The sequence below is a fragment of the Pseudopipra pipra genome, chromosome 1 (genome assembly GCF_036250125.1).
Source record: "Pseudopipra pipra isolate bDixPip1 chromosome 1, bDixPip1.hap1, whole genome shotgun sequence".
In the NCBI taxonomy this organism is placed as follows: Eukaryota; Metazoa; Chordata; class Aves; order Passeriformes; family Pipridae; genus Pseudopipra; species Pseudopipra pipra.
Genome location: NC_087549.1, coordinates 30,994,435 through 31,015,072, shown reverse-complemented (window position 1 = coordinate 31,015,072; position 20,638 = coordinate 30,994,435). Strand labels below are relative to the sequence as shown.

At 36.1% G+C, this 20,638-nt stretch overlaps 1 long non-coding RNA gene across 2 annotated transcripts; it reads right to left on the bottom strand.

Annotated features, from left to right (window-relative positions):
- Positions 1–3,544: 3,544 nt before the first annotated feature.
- LOC135412056 (uncharacterized) lies at positions 3,545–19,942 on the bottom strand. 2 transcript variants are annotated; one of them, XR_010429475.1, is made up of 3 exons: positions 19,706–19,942; positions 7,646–8,294; positions 3,545–4,236 (listed from the first exon to the last, which is right to left on the bottom strand). It is a non-coding gene; the product is annotated as an uncharacterized LOC135412056 (long non-coding RNA). The 2 variants fall into 2 exon arrangements; XR_010429476.1 differs by lacking the exon at positions 19,706–19,942 and adding an exon at positions 9,758–14,756.
- Between the last annotated feature and the right edge of the window lie 696 nt (positions 19,943–20,638).

Here is a 20,638-nt window from a genome sequence, read left to right as displayed (position 1 = left end):
GGCATCCAAAGGTGATAAGAACTGAAATAATCTTTGGCAAAATTCAAATGCAACTTAATTGAATATTTAAAATAATTCTCAAGGTATATCTGAGAATAAATTATGTAATGATGTGGTAGAAACTATTTGATTTTGTACTTCCTTCTGCTTAGTATTACCATATATGCTTGGATAGGAGCAAGGCAAGTTTCTTGCTGTGAAAATCATTTGAGATGCATTGTACATTAATGAGATTTTATTATCTCCTGTTCTGATACTTTAATGAATGAAATTATAAAGGTATTTATATAATTCTTTAAAGCAGGTCCTGGTTTAGACCTTCATTTCAAACTGGAATCTCCCCTCGTATGTAGAATTTTTTATATTTTAATATAGATATTTTAAAAATCAAAGAGTTTTCATACACAGTAAATAGATCATATATGAGGGTATGTGATACAACATATTCCTTCTTCAAGGCAGAAATATTCAGATGCCTCTCCAGTCTCTTGCTTATATGTTGAGGTTTTGGTTGGGGGGATTTTTACATTTCATGATCTGTGGAGAAATCCCACATGATAAACATCTATGCCATGAAAATCTGGTTATGCTTTGCTTCATATTTTAAAAAGTAAACAGAATAACCTATGTCTTGGACGCATGCATTACTGACAGCTAAGCCCTCTGTAAGTACTCCAAATGTTGGAATATGCTAATACTAAAAAGGAAGCAATATGAATTTCTTTTGAGAAATAATGCTTATCGTATTTATCAGAAAGTAGACAAAATTATCTCTTCAAACTACAACCTCAGTAAGAATAAAGAAGAAATGTTAAAAATATGTTTCCATGTACACATGAAACTAAGAAATGCATAATTTGTTCATAACTCCAGCTCTATTGCAGTCAAAGCTTAGCTCAGAGGGTCTCTCTCGTGGATGTTTATGAGGGTTCCTCTGTTGTCGGTTCTACCTTTTGTCCTGTCTTCACTTTATATTTACCTGTATTGTGTTCCTTCTTCTGTCATAACTACATTGGCAAACTTGAGAAAATAGGGATTCTATTCACTGGAATAGCTTACTTAAGTCAAGGAGCTGCTATAATAGAACTCTTCTGCCACTGTATACTAAAACAGAAGAATTCTATCTAGAGAGAGTGTTACTGGCATTGCTCTTTGCATGTATCGAGCCTGTATTCATAAATAGATAATCATACAACTCTTTCATCTTAAAAATGAAAAAAAAGAAATTATTTTAGGCTGGTTTCAAAGTCAGAACTCATTCTCAAGAGGAGTGAGTTCTTGTAGTGCTGATGCTGACTAGCAAAGAGGGAAAATCCTGGTGGTCAAGAGGGTTCCTGTATTTAACTCTATGGAGCTGACTACCCACGATGGCCTTAGGGGCAGAGACAGAGATGTCCTTGGTTGCTTTTCGCCTAACAATTCAGTTGTCTTAGTCAAACTCCAAATATGCAGACTGGACATGACAAAGGTCACTTTGAACTGAGTTATTCCTTTTTAATTGCTAGTTGTATTGACAATTCCTTTGGGACCTCAAAATTAGGGATTCTGAGACATAAATGTTGCCAAAACCCTGCTCTTAAACAGTTATATTTTTAGATTTGCACATTTTATTAAAGTCAAATGACTTAATGACCTTATAAAGTTTGAAAACAGTAGCATCAAATACAAGAGTTCGAATTTGTTTTGATAATATTACCTTCTGTGATATCTTATCCTCTTGTAGCATGGTGAAAAATGAATCAGCCAAGTGTTTGCTACTTTTTAAGACTTTCTTTTTGTCTAAGGATGATACATTTTCCTTCAATTTCTTTAAATACTTGTTGACACACCCATTATCTTGGCCAATTACTTTGAAGATCTTTTGAAAGGATTGGGCTGTAAGTGATAATGAAGATAAAGGCATATAGTGTTTAACCATTCTATGATTTTGAAATTATCACTACTGAAGGTAAGCAGGAAGAGAAAATGTCCCTCTTAAATTGCAGGTTTCTTTTTCTTATGAATTCACATGTCAAAGCTGCCTCACGCATACTGAATTTTTGTTTACCGTCAGTTAGATTTTCGCATCTATAGGAGATCAGGCTATTGAAAAAAGAGTTTTGAGAGACTTTTCCCCAGAAGGACAAATCTTAAAAAATAAGCAGAGGTGAAAATGCCATGAGCAGGTCAGGAACAGATCCGCTTCAACACCTCTTAGGCAAACTATTTTTTCTCTTCAGTTTATACCTTAATTTATGTTTTGTGCAATGAATCACTGGGATAACCCTAACATTTGCATTCCATGACTTTTGAATGTTTAAAATAGAAGCCTTTATGTTGAATTGACAAATGGTTTGTATTAATATAAAATTAGATTTAGGAAAATCATTTAATCTATAAATGACATCTGGTATTTACAGCTTTAGAGCCTGATGAAGATAGATGAACTACCTTACATGTTTATAATATTTTGTAAATTTGCAAATGCATATTTAAATTGATTGTATCCCTCTCCCATCCTTCAAATGTCACTGGCCCTCTAAGGACCTAGTTCAAAGCTCATTTTCATTAATGGAAAGACTTACAGGCTAAATGTATAGCCTAAAATTAAACTAAGACTCGGAATATTCCTCATCTCTGGAATACTACTCTTTCTACTGTTCAAGTGTTAGTGTGTTCCTCAGCATAACTTGGGCCTGTGCCAGCTAGTCTTTGGCTGGCTTATTCCTAGTAACTCAGGAGTTAATGTGAAAATCTTGAACAGACACTTTGAGTGCAGCCTCCATGTTCTGGAAGGGGAAAGAGTTTAGTAGGAAGAGTGTGGGATTGTGTCAGCTGGCCTTCATGTCTCTTCCTGAGTAGTCACAATGAAGTCTAAACCAGCAAGTTTGGGGGTTGTTGGGTCTTTGTGTATTCTCACAGCCTTGCATTGTATCGACTTCCTTGCGTAAGACTGCGTTTTAATAGAACTGGTCAGGAGCTTATTTTGATCATAAAAACATTTTTCGTTAAAATGTCACTTCCAGTCCCAGTAAGTGTAGAGTTCCTACTTAACAAAGTGCACAATTCAACTCATCCAAGAACAATAACCATCTGGAGCGGGAAGAGTAAGGTCCCAGCTTAAAAGAATCAACAACTGGGGAACAGGTAGCCTCCAGCCTGTAGGAGTTGTCTTCTGTGAGTTGGCGTGATGGTGTCTGGGGTCTCACTGTGAGGCTGAGGACAGGTGCCAGGGTACCCAGAGAGTCAAATGGGATCAGATCTTTTAAATTTGAAGTGGCTCTTTTCAGAGTGCAGAAGACTGGAATCTAATCCCCTTGACTTGGAAAAATAATATATTTAAAGACAAATATTAAAAGAAAAAAACCCTCTGGACTTCCTTCAGTTCCTTATATTGTATTTTTTCTTCTGTTTCAACTAGCATCTTAAATGTTTTTGATTATGGATTGTTCAGAAATACTTGAATTTTAAAGAACATTTTAAGCAACAGGAAAGGTTAGGATCATATAGATGCTGTCTCTTTGCATGTGTGTGTGATTGTGTATAAACACTCCAGTAAAAGAAATTGTATATTCTGCAAAAAAGTTACATTTATTAATTATTTCTAGTTTATCAGTATTTTTTTCTTCTCTTGATGTTAAATATGTTTGTTTGGAGAAGTTAAGTACAGTTCATACAGTTTTTACAATGGGTTAATACAATTTACTTTCATATCAGGAAGTCTGTGCGAGTTTAGACAGAATTTGGGCCTTTAACATTGTTTTATATGAATGCAGAATGCAATTATTTATTATCTTTTCCTTCTGCACAGGAATATACAAGTCTTAAACCTATATTGCTCCACAACGAATTTTTATTATATATATTTTCTAAAAATCGTTGAGACAAATATGTAAGCTGCAAGTTCTGAATAAACTACAGTTACGACTGAAAGCAGGTACCCCTGTGGTACATATCTGTGTGTCTCTTATACAATGTGTAGTCTCACATAGAAATAAGATTTTTATTTTGCTATATTGTGACCAAAAAATTATTTATGCTTAATGGATCTTTGTCAGAGTGAGAAATAGTGTCAATGCATAAGAGCCAATAGAGTCCTTGAGACATCCTTGCCACGATGGGAAAGGACACATCATTCCTTCAGTTGTGCTCATAATTCCAGTGGCCAGCATGCTTGCACATGTGTTCCTCAAGTGCCAAGAATTGTCTTCAGTGCTCCAAAATGACAGTGTCTGGGAGAACGAATTCATCGCCAATCTGCAGAGCCAGAAAGAGTGTGCATTAGGAAGGAAACGTGTTTTATCTTGCCTGTAATGTCATTGCTCTGTGCTTTTCTCCAGTGCTTTTGTAAGGTTTATGGATAGCCTTGGCCTCTGAAATCATGATGTCTCCAGATATTGCTGCTTTGCCAAGACAAAATAAATCAGAAGAATATTAATGTTAAGACTGAGAATATTCATGGAACTTCTTCAGATTGGTCAATCTTTTTTCCCAGTGCCTAAACTCTACTTCTTTTATCCTTATCAAGGAGACCTAGGGGAAACAAGTTTTCTAACCTGAGCAAAATCTAGGTTTTATCAGCTATAGTAAAAGAAGGGCAAGTTTTTCCTGTGCAAATGAATAATCTCTGTAAGGCTTATAGGAAATGCTATAGACATTAAACATTTCTTCATTTTAGCTCCAGTATTTGCAATGGTTCTATTCAGTTTCTGGTTCTGTTTTTCATCTCAGTTTTTTCCACATTTTATTTAAAAGTTTATTTTCTCTTTTTCTTATGTTGACTTGTCCTACTGGGAATCTGCAACTATCCTTCTGTTGAACTTTCACTAACAGAGCTTTGAAACTGGTTGAAAATGGACTGAAAAAAAAATATATGAATTGTTGCTGGCTAAAATGTGACTGTTAATTTCATATGCATTAAATGGATACTGTTTACAGCTGTATATATCTGGACATTGTGTGACACAACCTTTTGGGTTCACTTTCCTGCTACCTTTGACCTTGCCTATACAAAGCCTGCTTTACAATATCGTCTGATGTGAGCAAAAATGAAGTTCCTTGTGTAGCAGAATATCAGTTTCGTACAGCATAGATGAGAATGCTGTTGTCTCATTTAAATAATACCTCATAACAAGATGTTTTCCAAGGATGCAAGGGGAAAATGCAAGCTGTGTCTGTAAATTATTGGCCAAAGACTATTTTCTGATGACATATAGAAACTGTAAGGAAATGCAACCTATTTGGAGTACTTTTGTCATGGTTAATGGATTTTGTTTTCTACACAATTCTCAAAAAATGTCTGCAGCAACATAGAGATACAAGCTGTTTCCATATCGCTACCAAATTTTAAAAAGGAAAAGCAAAGTGTTCTTAACAATCAAAAAAGAGACCTGAAATTATGATTGTAAATATCTCTAACAATCAATTAATGATATCTGAAATAAATGGGCCTAAAAGAAAGCAATATCGAAATGAAATAAAATACAACTAATACACCCAGAATTGTAAAATTGTTTTAAGAAGAGCTTTTCTCATTACAGCTGAATGTGATTTTCAAGATAAAGGCATTGTAATATGACCCTGTGTGCTGTTCTGTGTGTACAATAAAGCAAGCAAAATTAATCCCTTCCCCTGATGACCTCTAGAAATGAAAACCCATTATAGTAATAATATTTGTACTTAGGCCTTGATGTTTTTGTGCTGAATGTGAATGCTGTGAAATGATTGTATACAGTGGCTGATGAGGACACATGTACAGATAAATACATAAATAATCCTCTTTATATAGGTGCAAGGTGACTTTTTAGATCTGGTATGGAAACTAGTTGAAGTCTAATAAAACTGGTAATCATTTTCTTTACTGCTAAGGCCTGAATCTTATTATGTTGAAAGGTCTATTAGGAATGTTTCCCTTTTAAACATGGAATGTATGTAACTGGATCTTGTGCACAATTTTCCTGTTTGTAAAACTTGAATTAAGCATTGAAATTTCTGCCTAAGTTACTGGTTTTGGTGTTTGCCAAAGTATATATGGTATCAAATACTGTAATACATCTTTGTTGCCAGTCTGTGGTTCGGTTAGCAAACCCCACTTAAAGGGTAAAAGATCTTTTAAAAAACAACATTATTTAGCTTGGAACAAGAATCAATACTCCATATGATATGGTAATGAAACACAGACTTTGCAACATATTGATGGACAGTGAGAAAGTGTGTGTGGTGAGAGGAGTGGGTGTATTTGTGTGCATGTTGGAGGGACCACAATAGTATTAATAGCCTGTAAAGGAGGTTTCTGACATTTGGTAAACATATGAGCATGACACAGAGTACAATAACTACAGTCCAGAAACAATAATACATACATTACTCTGGAAGGCCATTAAGTATATGTAAGCTTTCTTCTGTCAGCATTTGTATTTTCACAGGATGTAGTAGCAAAACGTTAGCTTTGTGGAAAAGGAGGTCAAAAAAGATATCCACATATTATTTTACTATTTTGCTTTACTTTCAATATACGTGTATCTTTCTGATGTGGGCCATATATCTAAGGTGGCTCAGTTTTGCAGAGTCTGGCTTTCTATTTGTCTAAGTGGTAATAAATTCCCATTGATCAGAGCTTAGTGGAAATTAGAACACCCTCCATGAGCCTCAGTTGGGGAGGCTGCTCCCAGCAGACTCTCACTCACATTAAAAGCCCACTGGAATGTTTCAGGATGGTTGGTGTTGCTGCATATTACTTCACAATGTCAATACTAGAAGGCCTATTGATTTGGACCACTTTCTTTAAATAGAAAAAAAAATTAGTATTTGAAAGCAGTAAAAATGGCCAACTGGTGCAAAAATAGCACTACTTTGTCTCTTTTTCATAGGCTGTTCATCATGTTGGGAAAACCTTGAATTACACTGTAATTATTTTTAAAAACATATATGTTGTACTTTCAATATATTGATTGTAAAGGCTTATAGTTGTGACTTCAGCTAAAGAATAAAACTTGACTTTATTAATTGCATTTTATTTTAGATTAAGATTAGGGGGATTTCTTTTAAGCAGTCTGTATAGGGGTTTTGGAGAGGGTGACCTGAGAAAGATACAGATAAAGGCAAGACTTATTAGTCTTTCAGACCTGTACTTCTCAGTGTCAGTCAAGCAGCACTGGCAGAAGAGGTGTGAAGAGGTCTCTTTCTAATGCTGATTTTCATACCACTGTCAGCAGACTGCTAAAAAGTGAGAGTGAGAGAAGCTAAGAAAGCAAAAAGGACAGATATGAATTGGAAGGCAATATATGCTATGCTAGTATCTGCACACATGAAACTTTTTATAATTAGCAAATACCTAAGTCAGACGTTTAAATCCATATTATAAGGAACTAGAAGTCAAGATACATCTGTATGAAATAAAGATTGCCAATAAAGACTGTGTGATTTGGTTTCAGAGGTGGTTTCTTTTTCCTGAAGAGGTTGGGAAGGCTGGAACTCAGCCATCTATCTAAGTGTACCATATGTAAGGAAGGATCTGTCTTCTCTATATCAGCAGCTTATTATCTGATAGTATTTTCAGTATTTTCACCCAGATTGTTTCCCATTCCTTCTTTTGGATTCCGTTTTCTTCTGCAAGATCCTTCAGGATACTTCCTGATATTTCCTCATCCTTGCATGTATGACTTACTGGCAGTGAATGATGAAGCCTGTTGAAGGGATGCAGCTCCTTAGGCTGGCTGGAAATACTCCACTCTACTTCTCCCTGGGCATTCCTCTTCAGCATCTTTCTGGAGCTCTACCACATTGAGGATCCATTTTGAAATCCTAGTACTACTCTATGAAAATAATACAAATTTCTCTTCTAGTTCAAAATGTGGGTTTTTTTCCCGGAACAGCATCAGTTATGCAGAGCCGGCTAAATGAACACTTGTGTTCAAATCACTTACTGATTATGCAAAACAACTCTGCCTGTTATGATACACATTCAGTGCAGAAAATTGCTCTGTTAGTTGGACTGCTTTTCCCGTCACAATGAAACATACATCTGCTTACAGCGAAAAGTCCAAGGGCCTGATTTACTAAAAATTAGTGATCCATCAGATTGATGGGCAATCTGCACTCTTGGTGCCTTGAAATTTCTTGCATCAGTCACTAGATCATGATTTACTAATAGGGTTTCAGGGCTTGCAAAATAGCACAACTCTAACCACATATTAATATTTAATCTGGCATTTTAAGTGCACCTAACAAAAGACCCCAGAGCTGCTGACAGGACCCTAAATTGTGAATTTCTTTAAAAGGAATTGAGTATTTCCATAGCGGTTTCATGTGGAAATCTGAAACAAAAAGAAATACATGAGTTAAGCCCTGCTCATGAACTTACAAGCTTCTGAGTATATTTTCTTGAGAAACTGTTTATAGTCTGGGTTTTTTTTGCAATCTAGCTTCATTAATATATGACAGAGAATTCTTTGGCTGTTTTACTGTCCATAGCTCATGACAGAAGAGAAATTTCAAAACTAATTTCTGTATTGTGTGCAATTAAACAGTCTGTTATTAAAATACTTAATCCACTTGGAAACTCCAGAAAGCTACTAAATGAGGGTAAAAAGTAATATATATATCACAAAGGTGTCTTTATTACCATGAAATTTAGTTATCGAATCTGCATAAACTTAGTAAATTAGGCCTTCTGTGTTTTGTATAGCATTTTTAAGTAACCACGATAGGCAAGAAGCTGAATTACATATCAATAGTGTTTCTACCATTTCACAGCTTAAATAGAGCTGTAGAGTGACTTAATAAGCAACTTCTGCTGCTGCTGTCAGATGAATATTCTAATTTTACAAAATGTATATAGTGCATGTCTAGAAAAGGGTTTATTCGTGTCTTCCATTTTCATATGCCATAATTTATGAAAGATGTTCCCAACACCACCTGTAATAACAGAATGTTTATTAGTGTGCAAATGAGGGTTATAAATGATGCTGCTTATCTATGGAACAAAACACAAAAGACAACTTATTAGCAAAAGACAAATTGCTCAGCAAGTTTCAATGAGCCGCTATGTTTGTCATGAAAAAAACCTTTTATTTGAGCAGATCAATGTTTTTATAATCTATTTAAAATAATATACTTGCCACTAGGTGGCTATTTCTGATCAGATCATTTTACCATTTTAATTACATTTTTAATATCCTGGCTGCATAAACAAAGATAAATTACAAGCCTTGCACAATCTGGCTGCTAGCTCAGGCACAATCTGTAATAATATCAGCTTTTGTTTGTGCCTCCTCTAATTAGATTCTGAAATCTAGGCTTTATCAATCAATAATTTTAATTTCAGAATTGCCTTTTGATCTTACATTTCATGTTTGTTTGTAGAAAATGATCAGTAGGACAAAGCTGATAATTTATGCAGAAACAATCTCTCAGCAGAGTTACAAGCGCATTCCTAGCCATCAACACAACCCCGCAGACTAAGCTTGACACAGGTCTAATTAGCATGCAGATATGTGTCGCCTCATTGGCAATTCAAATTGCTTTTTTATAATGTACCTCAAATTGTGCTACTCAAACATTGTATTTGATTTCCAAAGCCCCCTGGGCATCCCATAATGTCTCCCTTCATCCTGGGTATGAAGCATTTATTGAACAATCTGCTTCAACTCCGGCTATCTTTTCCAAAGCACCCAAATATCATAACCGTGGGACCAGGTTTTCCTCCTTGTCAGACAGCAACTTGTTCTTCTGCAGAGCGGCGGGTGCCACATCCGTAGGTTCCACGATGATATGTTACCTTGCGAGCTCCTGCTCCCGCAGTGGCTGCTCTATAGAGGGCTTCATTCCTGTGCCACTCATCTAAAAAGGGGGAGGATGTCTACAGAGCACACATTAATATGCGGCACATAACCACGTCTCTGAATGCCAGCCTTCCATTCTTCATTAAACAAAATGGCTGGATTGCAGTGATTGTTTTCCCCTCCACGCGCGCGCGCGCGCACAGGCACACACACCACGCATGCAGGCACATACCCACACACCCCCCACACGCACTCTGGCTTTCTCTCTTCTTCTCCCTCATGCACACGCACTCACTTTCATACACACACACACAGAAACACACACACACACACACACACACACACACGACATTCCCTGCCATAGCGCGTGTGTGTGTCGGTGCAGCGAGTTACATGTGAAAAGTTGTCTGTGGCATGTGTGACACGCGAGGAGATTCCTGCCAACGTCAGGGCCCTTTTTTGCCATGCAGCAACAAGTGGCAGAATCAATGGTGTACAGTTATTCAGCAATGTAATTCATTTCACTGGCTTTGGCTCCCAGCCAGATCCGCCATCTGTCTCTTGCTCTCCCTCTCTCTCTCTCTCGCCTGAATTTGTCCTACATTTCGTAATGTTACGTGCTTACCATCCTTATTCTATGCCAGAGGTACAACACAAGCCTCACCCCCGTTCCAGCGTGGAGTTCTGTGAGTTCGGTGGCACTTTGGATATTCCACTTCAGTGCCATAGGAAGAAAAGGGTAAGCAAAAAACAGAGGGATAGCTGCAAAGAGAATGGTGCTCTTCTATCTGAAAGCCAGTGCCTCCGCTTTTTATTTAAAGCATTGATATGGATCTGTCTCACATGGGAACTTTTCCTGCTTCGTTAGAGTATCTTCGTTTTCTTTATTGGATGCTGGCACTGTACGCCACTGCACAGCTCTGTGGAATGCCTGCTGTTGGATACTTGCAGATCCCTGCCACCAAGCAACCTCCTGCATTGGAAATCGGGTGACTACTCCAGGATCTTATGCGTGCTTGCTGTTTGAAGCTGCAGAAAAGTGAATAATCAATTAAGTATTGATTTCTTGTAAGATTTGGTAAATTTCAAAGGCAAGACAAAGAGGATGGCTTAAGGAAAGCACTGCAGGGACTTGGCGTAAATTAGACAACTAACAGCAGTGCAGAATAAAATAACACCTCAACTGAATATTTCCTTGGAAGAATTAGCACTAGCTATTGGAAGACGATGGTGGATTTAATCAAGACGGCAAGCACGCTTGAGTTTTAACCGTGAACCTGAAAGAGGAGCTAATTATAACCACCTTTTTATATGGAGCTAATTTGACTGAATGGATGCAAATGTGCTTTATTTATGGATGAAGAAGCAAGCCTTACAGCATTGACTTTGGGATCATCGCATATGCTAAGCTTTACAGCTTCTCTAAAAGTCAAGCCTACAGTACATTTTTATTTACTGAGAAGGTATTTATATGTAAGAATAAGCTAGCCATACAAAAGATTCATCAGAACAATGTACTGTGGCACTGAGGATCTAATTATAATTTTGCAGCATTTCATGTTTTCTCTAATTTGGTGCTTTTCAACCCTTGCTTGTGATGGGCTATAAATGGGACAATAAATGTATGATTTAAACTATTGTGATTTTCATTGTATAGTTTATTAATCGGACTGTAGTTTTCTTAACGTGTTTCTGAATTATTCAGCAGTAATTTGCAATGAAAGAAGCAGAAATGGTGGGGTGGTTTTAAATTCATTTATAATCTTCTTACAGATCTAAATGTACAGGTTCTACCAGCCGATGAGCTCTGTTATTATAAAAGAATGTTAAAATTTTCAGATAAATGGGGCACTGACTTTACAATGGGCACAATATTGTATAATCAGTAAAAGGAGGATTGTTATGTTTTGACTCTGTGGAGAATGGTCTTGGTTAGTTAACTCCTTCTATGCTGATAATGATAAGCAAATGTACCTTATATGAGAAAATAGGGGGAGAATGTAATGCACTAGTTTGATGTTTTGCCAGTCTGAAACCTTAGCATATTTTTTTTCATTTATTCCCATTTCTGTTACTTTTCTTTTCCCTGTTTGCTTGTCTGGTTTCTGTCGAGGTTTTTTTTTTCCCTCCTGTCTTGCAATCTACATTCCCTGAGCAACCACAGGAACCAAGTTACATTAAGCTTCAACACAAAGACGATGTAAGAATAATGAATCCTCATTTGCATCGACATTTGTATTCAGATTTGCCAGGCTATAAACTTGGCAGATCAAGCGGAATATTAAGTAGAGGCTTCCATGGTAAATTGCGACTCTTGCAATTGCTGAGTCGTTTTTCCTATTTTTTGCATGAGTGTGTGTGCGCGTATGTGTGTGTATGTGTGTGTGCATGTGTGTAAATGTGTATGCATGTGCATATCTGTAGTGGCAGGTAAAGTCTCATGACTACTTGATTTCTGAGAGGCACATTGGCCCTCTTTCTCTTTCAGTATATGATGTCAGATTATGCAAAATGAAGCAGGAATACACCAGCAGTAAGCATTTTAGCTAAAGATACAGTGTGACATATGAATAAGGTATTCGCTCCCTTTTCTAGAGACTTGTGTGAAAGAATTCTTTAAGCAAATGGAGAAAGACTATTGCAAAAGGACACAGATCTTTTGTATCAGTTGGAGGTTTGATTTCACTGCAGGTAGTGTCCAAATCACAAACTCTGAGGTAGCATTAAACCTACCGGCTTCATAACATGATACACTTTTTGATTTGTGGTGGTGCTGCATGTATGCATGTATGATTCCATTAAAAATTTGGGCATTGCTGTACCTACCATCGGTGCTTTGGTTTGGTTGGACTGTTTCCAGCTTTACAGTAGTATGTGCAAGACCTAAGTTGACCCTTCTCTTCCAGGTTGGACATCGAACCTTTTCCTTCACTGACATTTGCTTAAGAAAAGGTGGTCCTAAGTGATCCATTTCCTTAAGAATTCCTCCCTTCTCTCTCTGGATAAACCCTTTTTCAAAATTAATAATTGCAAAAGTGGAATATTTACCTTATTACTACCCTTTGTAACTCTGTGCTATTGAAAATAATTTATGCATGAACTCTGGAAACTTTAAGTTATCCATAACATGGGCTATATTATTTCAGAAGCAGTGAAAAAGTACTTAGTCAACAAGTGCTAAAAAAGCTTCAAGAGTCACATTTGGTACCCATAGATTTTCAAGTAGTGTCTTAGGACTTCAACAAAGCCCTCTGGACAGAACTTAAGAGTGTCATTGAATTAGGAGACATAGGAAATTGTCAGCCATGCAGGAAATTATTCCAGTGCCTTCTTTTTACACACAGCCCCTCCCTACCACATCCATAAAAACAGACCTAGCAAGCAGAATGTCAGTACAGTCCACAGTGTGTGTTTTCATAACTTTTATATTAAAGAGGTACTATTATAGAGAAAAATCCTGACATTTTTTCCAGTCCTTTCTAAACAAGTTAAGGGACTGAATTCATAAACTTAATCTATGGCTGGCCATTTAGCTAATCCATTGAAAAGCAAGCTTAATGTAATGGCCAAACCTGTGGTAAACAATATTATACTGTATAGTTATTGGCTACAATTTCAGTTGAGAAAGTCAAATCAGCTTTGTTTTCTGTAAAAATACACAAACCTCTAATACTGTTTGGATTTACTTTAATTTTGTTTTCACACAGTAGTAGGATAATTGGTCATGCAGGGAATGGTCAGCTGTAATGCAGTGTTCACTAAGGGCAAAAGATGATATGCTGCTTATGTAGAACAGTAACCTGTGGCAGGCAAAGACAGACAGGCATCATTATCTGTTTGCAATTTTTGAGAAGCTTTAGAACTTTATTCTTTTATTATGGGGGAAAACATGGTATATGTTGTTTCCTTCCTTTGAAAGAATATTCTGGGCTACATTTCCAAAATCGTGCTTAACATAGAAGGGAAAGGTAGAACTTTCAAGATATGTTTCCATACTTTACTTCCTTATGGACATAATCTTCATGAAATAATATAAAATTTTGTTGTTTGGGTTAATATATATACCTGTCATGAATTGTTTGGGAAATTTACCCCAAAACAGCTAAAAAAGTGGTCCTTTTCTGGAACAGGAAAACCAGAACAATATCTCAGTGACTTTCAAAAGAAAAAAATCAATTGAAAAGAGTTTTAAATTCCAAATTTATAGACAATAGCAGATTATTAGACTGCAATATTTTTGCTGGCCAGTCATTCACTAAGTGAATCCTTTGAAAAATTAATTCCTCTGGGGGCTTTTTTGTCCCTATACAGAATTCCCCAATTTCTTGCTGCTTATGGCTATAGAACCCAAAGAAATGAGAGAGGAATGAAAAGTACTTTAAGCTCCAAATACGTTTATCACATTCACTGACAAAAAGATAAAAACACTTGGAAAAAAGGAAGATGTGAAACAAATATTTCATGGGAGAAACTCCAATCTGTTCTCTGGCCTTTCAGGTGTACAGTGTTGTTGGGTAAAATATTGGAGTGCTATACAAAACAGAAATGTACTGTGCGATGAGTATTCACCATCACTGGACAGAGTGTAGCACAGCCAGTCTAGTCAGAGCATATGGACGCTTTAGAAGGAAAGCTCAAGGCCTGTTACAGTATTTCAGTCTAGTTCATTGTATTGCTATAAAATTTAAGATTCCAACAACACAGAGCTCACTATATATACTAAGGGTCAGATCTACTGGCCCATAGCATTTAAAGGGAAGCTATCATTTTTTACCATTATTCTTCTGATCGAAGATCCTTTTGTGTAACATACTGTTGTGACGAGTATCATTCAAGTGTTGTATTTCTTACTGGCAGCTTCGTTGTCTGTTTCTGTCATTGGTGTGGACTTCATCTCGGGACTGAACTGCAAGCATTTTGCATCTCAGGAATATAGTTTCCTAAATAGTTTTTTTTCAGGTTTGTGCATGAAACAGCAGTTTGAACTTAGACAATTTAAATAGATTGACACTCAGAAGTGGCTTTTCCACTGGCTTTTTATAAATAATAAGAGTTAAATCTTTCTTTCCAAGGTGAAGCTTCAGTGCTCTCCCGCCTTATAGTTTCTTCAGTGGGATGTCTTTTGAGACACTGTATCTGTAATCTCTGTGCACCTTGGAGTAATGTATAACTAACAATTGAAGGTTTTGTGCAAGATTTTCTAGTTTTGCTGAAGACTTTGCTGGGAGAGTGTAATCCATTGAAACATGCTATATTCCCTACTTTGGCAGTCCAATAAAAAGTTCATGTTTTCCTTAATAAAATAAATATGCTTTCAGTACCAAGAGCTTTCACATGGCAAAGCTTTTAATTTAATTGCCTGGATTGAGTTAGCTATTTTCAGTTTCAAGCAGTCTTTCGATTACTAAAGACAAAATTGTAATAACTATAAATATTGTTAGATAATGAATAAACTGGGTATGCACAAAAATGCCTCAGACCTGAGATCTCTTTCTGTGGTTTATTGTTCATTGAATCTTGTATCAAATTACAGTGCAATCCTGTAATTTGTGTTCATATAGGATCTAGCATAATAAGGCTCCACTTCTGATCAGTATCGTAACATAAATAATCTTAAAAATGCATTGTTTTAGACAATAGACAAGCTTTCCAGGGTGGTTGTTTATTTGCATAATCAGCACTGTCTCATTTAGTGCAGTGGTTACTGCTTTTGGCAAAGTTCTGTGGTCATTAATTGTGCTTTGAATTTCGTTGGGAATTTTGCTTAATGAGAACAGATTTTGATGCATTTTTTCAGCTCTCTGAAAACCATACTGACCTATGCTTCATTATTGTCACAGCGAGTTGCAGAGAGAGCAACATGGAAATCACTTTATTCTGCACTGAACCCGGCCAGCTCTAGGGCTGAATTCAACCGTTGGGTAACAAAACTCAGCAACTGAGCACATGAGAAGACTGAGGAAAGGAGAATCTAATTTTTACGTTTTAGGTTATTACAGTGCGGAGGGTATAGGGGCAGCAGAAAGTTTCTGTGCAATAGAGGAGGGAATACTGGTAAAACGAGTACAGGGAGATGGGAAATTAAACATTATTTTTACTGTTAACCCGATGTCAGCAGTTAAAAGAAAGAACAAGAAGCAGAACACAAATTCCAGTAATTGCAACTTGCAACCAGTTTCTCCTGGATTCATAATTTATGTTGTAACTTGCAATGAACCATGCCACACAGAAGTGGTCCTAGGCTGCAGAAGATAAATCTAATGACACATCAGCTATTGCCACCTGCTTCTGCTCTCAGTAATGTAAGTGGGAGTTTTTCTGTGGACTACACAGGGAGCTGTATTTGGGCTTATCCACAATACGTTGAAGTTACTTGTGCTATACTATGCCACAGTCATAAGCACTGAATAGGGGTTGGCATTTTAAATATATGAAATATTCTGGATCCATATTCAATTTAAAAATTTTTGATCCTGCTCTAAATATTTTGTTATTAATAGAAAGTTGATAGAAGTTGATCATTGCAGTTTAGAAAAATATTTGATTTTCTTTTCAGGAAAATTGAAGTTTTTGCATATTACTGCTCTGGACAAAAAATAAAATTTCCTCAAAAGCACCTTACAAAATACAAATAAAATGCTGCAAAAAAGAGGTTAAAAAGGGTCCAGTTATGAAAATTGTCTTCTTCATCTTACATTTCTCAAATTCATTTTAACTTTTCCTTGCATTTGTATCCTAACTAGCCAGTAAATTCCCCTCTAAAAATCCTTGCAGCCAGAATGATCTTGGTGAATCTTCAATCCAATAAAAATATGAGGATGAACTGGTATCCCACTGACATCTTTCAGAATCTTCTTAACTATTAGCAAGGTCGCTATACCTAAAAATAGAGGGGCAGGCTGTGCTGAAGCTTTTGGTAAGAAATCTAAGTCTGGGGGCAAAATAGAAAAAGTAAAGAAGGGCAGACCTACGCATGTGTTGTTGCATCACAGGAGATGTACTGGGCAGTGCTACCACAAAGAAACTTCCCCAATAGATACAACAGGTAGAAGGAGACAGCAGTCCTCTAGGAAAGTAGTAGGAAAATGCAAGAAAATATACAGCTTTACAGTACACAGAAACATTATTTACATTGTTAAGCAGTGGAATTATTAGAAAAAAAGGACAAAGTACTATCTGGAATCAACAACTGAGTTTTTTATTCTGCTTTCACAGCTTCATAAATTTTCTCACTAACTACATTGTTTTGCACTTTCAGCAGTATTGTGTATGATTTTTAAGCTCCTACCATCAAAATTGTTTTCTATTTCTCATACATACTACTTCAAGAACACTTCTTCTTATACATAATGACTAGAACTGTCTGGACGACCTGCTGAAAGTGTTTCAGAGTTTCTCAGCAGGATGAAAGTTAAAAACAGAAAGAAGTTGTAATCTTGATTATTTGCCAGGAGATCACGAATTGAGGGAGAAAGTTATCTTGTTCTCAATAAAAATGAAGGACTGTGGAAAAAAAAAATGCTTAGCATCCTGTGGGGGGTTTTAGCAAGTTGCCCTCTAGATTTATCTCAGTTATGGATTCCAACATTTTGTTCAGTCATTTTGTTCCAAATGAGTCCAAATTCTGGTGTTTCTTATTACTTACATTTTCTTTCCAATTTATACTTTAATCTAATTCTACAGCAGGACACTTCCAGATGTTTATTCTTGTGAAGTGTTAAGTATCTTAAGCATATGCAGATCCTCTGACCTCAACACCACATAGGTTTTGCTCAGAATACCTTAGTATTTCTTGAAGATTCAGTTAGCATGTTCCATATAATTAGAAACAGAGTACAATGATGGCGATTCTTGAGTTTTGCTTTTATTGGCCTTTTGCATTAAAGAAAAAATAAACTCCTAAATGAGCTAAATCCAAGATTTTGAGGCTGGACAGATATTTGGGATTATTTTTCTTTTTTTTTTTTTTGGAGTGGTAGTGCCCATTTCAAAGGGACATGACTAACAGTACTTTCGAAAATCAGGCCTCTGTCCCAGCTGTGGAATATGGCAATATCCAATCTTTAATCTGCCTTTTGAAAGCATTAACTTTAGTCAATGCTGCATTTTTAACTGCATGTCTTATTTCTTTAAAAAGCAAATCATCACTCATGATGAATTTATCTTGTACCAAAAAAAAAATTTCAAATTTGTTGCAATGTTCATTTTACAGTTACTATATATTCATGCACAATTACAGTTAAGATTTCTATTACTCAGGCTGTTAATATTGTAGGAAATGTAATGCAGAGAAATGTACCAGAGATAGTTCTTGTTTCTACCTCTGAAAAGGCAATACTGGACAGAGCTGGCTTCAGCAGTGTTACTGCCAATACAAAAAGGGAGGAGTTTCTTCCATTCAAAAGGAGAAAAAATATTATCTTTTTATCATCAAATCATTTAGAAAAGAAACCACAGGTGGGAATCCTGAAAGCTTACATGAGTCAGAAAGGTCAAAAACCAATTTCTGACTTGTTGAAGACATCCTCCTGATTCTTTGAAGTGTGATTTTTTTTTCCTAGTGGTATTCTTGGCCAGCCAGGCAGCTTATTAGACAGTCAGACTGCTGCATGTGACTTTTCTAAAGACTGTGTTGGCTTCTTGTTGCACCACTATTTAGTTTAAGGCTTGATCTGGGAAGGTTATTTGGTTTGTATTTGGTGATATCTCTCAGTCCTAAGATTTGCAAGTTGCGAGCATGCCTAACTCTGTAAATCTTCAAAACACGGTGGAAACCCCCATACATATTTTAAAAAATAGTATTTTTTTAATGGAAGTGTTGAGTTACAGAAAAAAAACCCAATAACATCTGAGAGTGGGGATCTGCTTTTGAATGTCTGACTGTGTACTGTGACATGGCCGTAATAGTACACCCGGTAAAACTGTTAATAATTTTTGTTAATAATTGCTAAGAAATATTTCTGAGTAATGCATTTAGTCAAAACATCAATTTTTATATAGTATCTCCAAGAATTTGTCTCCCAAAATATGTACTTACATCTTACATTGTAAATAAAGCAAATGGAGAGAGAAGATCAAGTATAGATAAGGAAGGGAGAAGATTTGATACCCTGTCACTTGATACTAGTCACATTTTCCATGTCAAATATGATAGATTTTTGCTCATAAAAATTACTTTGCTGGGAAGGGGAGAAATAAAAAAGGGGTTATTGACTCTGTTACAGTCCTGATACTTCATCTAAATGCCTTACCAAAATGGAGAAATAAAAGGAAAATTTGAAAAAAATAATAAAAAATACCATAGAGGTAAAATCTCCTAGAAATTTTTCACACACATTAATGATTTTAGCAGTATCTGTCTGGTACTTCTGTAGTAATCTGGTAGCATCTAACAGTAAACAGGACTGGGGGAACATTCAGTGCTAGACAAGAGTCAATCTTGAAAGATAGAATGAGTTTTTTAATTAGAAACAACCTTCTTTTTATCTGGACCTGACTGAATCATTAAATTATTTTTCCTACTTGAATATCCTTTTCTGAGATCCACTTTTATCTTGAAGCAGAACTATGCCATTTGTAAAGGTGGGAAATATCTGACTACAGCTCCTAGTTTCAATTGTTTTTATATGAAACATAGATCTGTCATTATTTATAATTATTATTTCACTAAAATTTACCTTGAAGATAAAGTTTTTCACATTCTTTTTGTAGACATACTAGGACGAAGTTTAGCATGAGTTAGTTTGTTGTTGTTTTCTTAGAAAAGGACCTATCACATGTTGTCCAGAAATTTTTGAGGTATCAATTGCAAATAACCTATTGAAATTTGGAGGCAAAAAATGCACAGAACCCATTTTCACCAAGAAAAAAAAAAAAAAGAAAAGAAAACCAAAACCTATTGGCTTTCAAATGAAGGTTTGCAAATTATTGTGTGAAATACCAACCTTTCATCTCATTCAACAGATCCTATTATGTGACAATATGAATCTTCTAACCAAGCTCCTTCAAACCCTCAGGTCATGGCTTGACAATACAGTAAATCTTGCTTCATAGCTCTTGCTATAGGACTGGAAATGCCACAGCCACTCCTGTGTTTGTACTACCAGCTTTTTGTGGGATCAGATGTCATTTTTCCTCCTACAGCTGACATAAAACCCCTGTAAGAGAAGAAAGGTGATATAAATTCTATATTGCATTTTTGACCAGTTCAGCAGCAATGCAATGGCATATCCATGTCTGAACAAAATCAAATTAGTACTTGATAGTGCAAAAGACTAGCATAAGTGGAGATGAAACTGCAGCCTGAATTAAAAATCATTTCCTCTGTGAGGGCATTCCAAAATATCTGAAATTGCTAGGAGCACTATAAAGTCATATGCTGGAGACTCATTTTAAAATTTGTTCTTTTTTCTACATGTAGACATAGGCACTTAGTGAAGCTTACTAAATTTTTGAGTCTGAAAGTTCTGCCACATAGGGCTCATTACTAGTACTATGAGTAAGACTGCAGTGTGAGATCCTAAAAACCCTGTTGTCCTTTGCCATACAGTGTATGAAAGTGTGGGAGTTAATTTTTTGGGGTTATTTTTTCAGTTGCTACCGGATGTTGACCAGAAAGTTGGAAGGGTTGAAATCCTCCCACAGTAAGTTCTCACTGGTTTTCACTGACAAAGTTTTCATGATAATCATAAAAATTTATAACAATTGTCCCTGACTATGCTTAATAGAAAAACAAGACGGAAAGAACATTTTCAAGAACAAATTGTTCATTTGTATGCAAACTACTTGTCCTGAATTTGTTGAAAACTTCTTGCTTTTGCCTTACGCCCACATCAGCACAGTTCCAAAATATTAAGTTTCAGCACACTTAATTCTTA